This window comes from Neltuma alba, unplaced genomic scaffold, assembly GCF_004799145.2.
Source record: "Neltuma alba isolate B1F8T4 unplaced genomic scaffold, ASM479914v2 tig00010331_pilon, whole genome shotgun sequence".
NCBI lineage: Eukaryota > Viridiplantae > Streptophyta > Magnoliopsida > Fabales > Fabaceae > Neltuma > Neltuma alba.
In genome coordinates, this window is record NW_021635242.1 from 134381 (window position 1) to 139335 (window position 4955).

The following is a 4955-nucleotide window of genomic DNA, read 5'->3' on the forward strand; positions in this document are numbered from 1 at the left end:
TATGTTGTGAATGCCATGTATTTAATTATAAAGCTTATGGCATGTATAGGAATGTATAAGCATGAATGGAAAAAAGTAAGCCCATGTTAGGTATGCCAAAGAAATAAAAAAAATTAAAGTAAAGAGATGTTAAGGAAAAAAGAATTAAAGTAAAGAGATGTTAAGGGATAAAACGTAGGTCATGGAGCAGTTAGTTTCGAGCTTCAGTTTGACCTATCATATGAATGAGTTAAGCTAAGAAATTTGGTATACTTATAGTGCACATCCCAAGCTTTAAAATGAGTGATGAATCACCTCATTTGGATGTGTATACGAAGAGATATGAATTTTCAAAGTGAAGGCGGAGAATCTGGAAAGTCCAGATTTTACCAAATGAATAGTAATTTTAATCCAATCAACTGTACGTTTCAGTGAGGGTGAGTTCAGTTGAATATTTTTCCCTTAAAGAGCATTGAAAGAGATTTCTGTAGAATTTTGGAACACCTCCATACTATTTTTTTAGAATTAGTTATGATTTTTCAAAGTTGGACCTGTAATCTGAAAATTGGACAGTGAACAGTAATTTTCTGAAAATTAACGTCCAAATTGAAATTTTTAAGTGTAAGACCATCCAACATGGTCTGGAATGGTTCTAAATGAATGCTAAAGTACTATATAAGTAAGGTGTGACAGTTTATGCTTGGAAGAAGCATTGGGGGCTTACCGGATGGCATACAAATCACCCATTGGCATGTCCCCTTACCGCTTGGTCTTTAGGAAAGCTTGCCATTTACCAGTAGAGCTCGAGCACAAGGTGTCACACCTGACTATCGGATCCACTTAGGGTTTAATTAAAACCATTTTAGACCACCTTAGATGGTCTTGGGCTCAAAAATCCATGAAAAACGCTGATTTTCGGGTTTTTACTATTCATTGGGTAAAAATCCAATTTTCTGGCCCAACTTCAAAAATTCATAACTTAATCTAGGAAAATTAAAATGGAGTGGTCTAAAATTATATAAAAAGATATTTGAATTCTCTTTCAAGAAAAAATAATCTTATGAACCAATTCCATTTGAAAAAGTGTCAGGTTTTTGTGAAAGTCACCTCTGTCTATTTAGCAAAAATCCTTTTTTTAGATTCTGAACCTTAACTTTGAAAATTCATTAAAAATAGTGTAGATGGCCATTTTTAATGTACTACCTACCAATGTGAAGCTCATGATGTCAAATTTAAGCATATCAAATTTTGTGCAGAAATTCGATCCGTAACTTAATAAAACATGGCTCTAATTTGACATCCTGCTTAGGGATTACAGCACCAACCATAGATACTTATACATAACCAAATATATAAATATTTCCTCATGGTTCATCACCATATAACCTTGGATTTGAAGCCTCCCTTTTGATGATTCAGTCCCTAAAATGTTAAGTTACATATGGGGGATGAGATTTTAATGAAATCCCAGTAGCAAGATCAATCAACCAAAACATTAATATGCATCAATTACAAGCATTCCAACCTTTTGCTATTAATAGGGAACTACTTTACCTCATACATGTAGCATTTTAACATGCAATAGCCAAGGCACATAAAGCAAGGAGTATAGCTACACAATCATCATCATCATCATCATTTAGTTCAACCACATAATAGCACATGAAATTGCATAGCAATCAATGCAACACTCAACATTAAGGTCAATTAAATCTTACTACCTTAATCCAATGCTCTTTGATTTTCTTGTTCTTCTTTCTTGTTTCCACAAAAGCCAAAGCCTAACATGATAATCCACAAAAAGGGCAGCAAGAATCATCAACCATTCCACATAAAAATCAACAACATAACTCAAGGATAACTTTTGTCCCTTAAAGCATCCACCTTTGTTCTTTAAATTTTAGAGTTAGTTTCCATAAACCCTAAAAATTCCCTCTTGACTCATTTCTACATGATTTTTTATGTAGATTCCAAATATCTACTTGGATTTAACAAAATAAAATTCCTTCTTTCAGTTTTAAACTGATCGAACCATTAGGGTTCATTATCCAAAAATTTTAACTTTGATTCTATGGCCTCCAACACTTGTTCTTTAGGTTTACCCTACACTATTTTTCATTTTGAACACAATGGAACCCTCAAAAATTTGAAAACAACATCCTAGGGTTCAGCTCTTGCTTTGGTTAAAATGGACTTTAAGAGAAATATCAAAGAAAACACTTCAAAAACAACCTACAACCACTTGCAATCACTAGGATCTATCATACTTTGAAGTGTTCTAGCAAGATTTAACAACCAAACCCCCTCCCCTGCTCAAAGAGCATTTCAGCCAGCACCCAAAGAGAGGATAAACAGAATTTTTCAACCATCAAACTCAAGAGAAACAAGCAAAGAACAACATAAAATCAACTACCAACCTTAACTCCAAGCTTTCTTGATCCAAATTGGTTGATTCTTCCTTGTTTCCACCTCAAGCTCTCTCTTTTTCCCTCTCTTCTTGCCTTGGCTAAACCACTAATCAGATTTAGGGGGAGGAAGAGCTCATTAAGTGCACAAAACATCCCAACCACCAACATTTAATGCTATGCCATGTGTCAAATGCTTACTTAGTCTTAAACCTCTCTCTTAATTAACTTAATGCCAAATGAAATTAATTTCAAAAGTCAAGATCCTCTCCATTGGTGGCTTGACACTTGGCAACTTTAAATCCTCTCTATTGGTGGCTTGACACATGGCCAAATGTGAACCATTTGAATTGTAAGACTTTAGTCTTACTTTATCGGTGCACTTTGACTCCGGGATTAACTTCTTTTCTATAATTACAGTATTCTGGCCTCTGTAATTATTTTCTATTAAATCCATAAATTATTCTCCTCATTTTTATCTTCCCAAATTGCCCTCTTTGTCTCAAATTTAATTTCTCAATAATTAAATAAAAAGGAAAACTAATTTCCTTCTCTTTAGTGATTTTTTCACTTTTCAAAGGAATTGGGAAAAATCTTGGATACTTGAGGGTCTTCTTTTAATTTCAGAATCCCTTATAATTCTCAAGGAACATTGTCCTTATTTTTTCATAATTATTCTTGACCAATTTTTCTTAATTAGTCAAACTTTTCATAATCGACTTGGAAAATTATAATAATTATTTTCCACCATAAATCTTCTATTTCTCCTTATCCTTTTTTACCTTTAAATATTTAGAAATATCCCTATTCCTAAATGCCATATTACTGGATGTGACATTTCTCCCCCTCTAAATAAATTTCGTCCTCGAAATTTAAAGCGTTTCTTATTGGAAAAGTTCAGGATACTTGCCTCTATTTTAGTCTCCATCTCCCTTGTAGTTTTTTTCAGTGTAAGACCTTTCCAGACAACCTCGACTAGTAGAAACTGCCTGTTTCTCAACTGTTCGACTTTCTGATTAATGATTCGTTTTAGTCTGATCTCAAAGACGAGTCATCTTGGAGCACAATGTCATCATAGCTTATGACATGTGTCTGGTCTAGATGGTACTTTTTTCATTAGGAGACATGGAAGACATCATGAATTTAGCTTAAATTCAAGGAAAGGGTCACTTATAAGCTACTAGTCCAGCCTTGGACAAAATTTAAAACGGTCCAACATACTTTGAACTTAACTTCTTAAGCTTTAGGGATCGACCAACTTCCATTGTTGGTTACACTTTAATCACCAACCTTAATCTTTAACGGTCTCCTTTAATGTCTGGGTAGCTCTTTTGTCTACTTTGAGCTATTAAAAGTCTTCACTGAATGACTTTAATCTATTAGGAAGTATAATCCATTATATTAGGACCATACTTACTTCTTTCATTGAACTGTATTCAGCACAAGGGAGATATACACTTCCTCCTATAAAGTGCTTCATATGGCGCCATTCAAATACTGAATAAAAATGGTTATCTTAACCGAATTCGACTTACGGTAAGTACATATCCTAGTTACTGCTGAAATTAAGCACATATACGTGTAGCATATCTTCTAACATCTGTATCATTCTCTGTGTCTGCCCATCGTCTTAGGATGGTAGGTTGTATTGAATCTGAGAATAGTGTCCACTTCTTTATAATGACCTCCAAAACTTCAAGTAAATCTCGGGTCTTAGTCTGAAACAATACTGCTTAGGACACTCGGTAGCTTAACAGCTTTCTTAACTTTCATCTCCCATTTTTTGTTGGACTTAGTGCATTCTTGCCAAAATGGTTAACATGTCTGGCTTTTGTACTTTCTCACATTACTTCCTAGGGTCACACTTTCTTGGGCTACTTTTGCCTGAAACGCTTAGCTAAACAATGCTAACGGGAAACTAAGGCACTGATTCTGATAGGCTCAATCCTGGTACTTTACTGTCTTAGACCCCTTTCTTGATCTATCTTTAGTCAAGTCTTCTCAGCTTACATTCTTCTCTCTTACCTCATCTTAAGGATCTGCCCTTCAATACTCAGTTTGTCTCTATATCACATGGTTTCCTGTACTCAGTTTGTCTTATGGCTCCAATTCTTCTAACTTTGGCTTTCCGCTGCTAATCGGAAGGAAATTAAGCCCAGCCTAATTAATGATAAGGTTATCTAGAAGGAAGTCATGGGTACTCTCTCGGTATCGGTTTACAACCGCAGGAGGTTTCCACATCCTTAACTCATCCCTGGTCCTTATCTTCCCAAAGTGGTACCATACTCTTAAGATCTCTAGGAGACTTTTGACCATAGGACTAAGTATAGTAACCTCCTCTCAGTTGGTCACCTAACTGATAATTCCCCAAAACTGTTCCAAGAACCAATACCATTCTCTTAGATTTCATGTCAATTCCCTAGGCTACATATTTGTCTCTTTAGGTGCCTAAGCCAATTTGTCTTAGGAGTTCTCTTATTCCTCCAGCTGCTCTTACTGTCTCTTACTATTTTAGAACGTTATAGAGAGAGGACTTTGCAACTTCTCTTCCCTCTACTTTCCTTTTCAGTA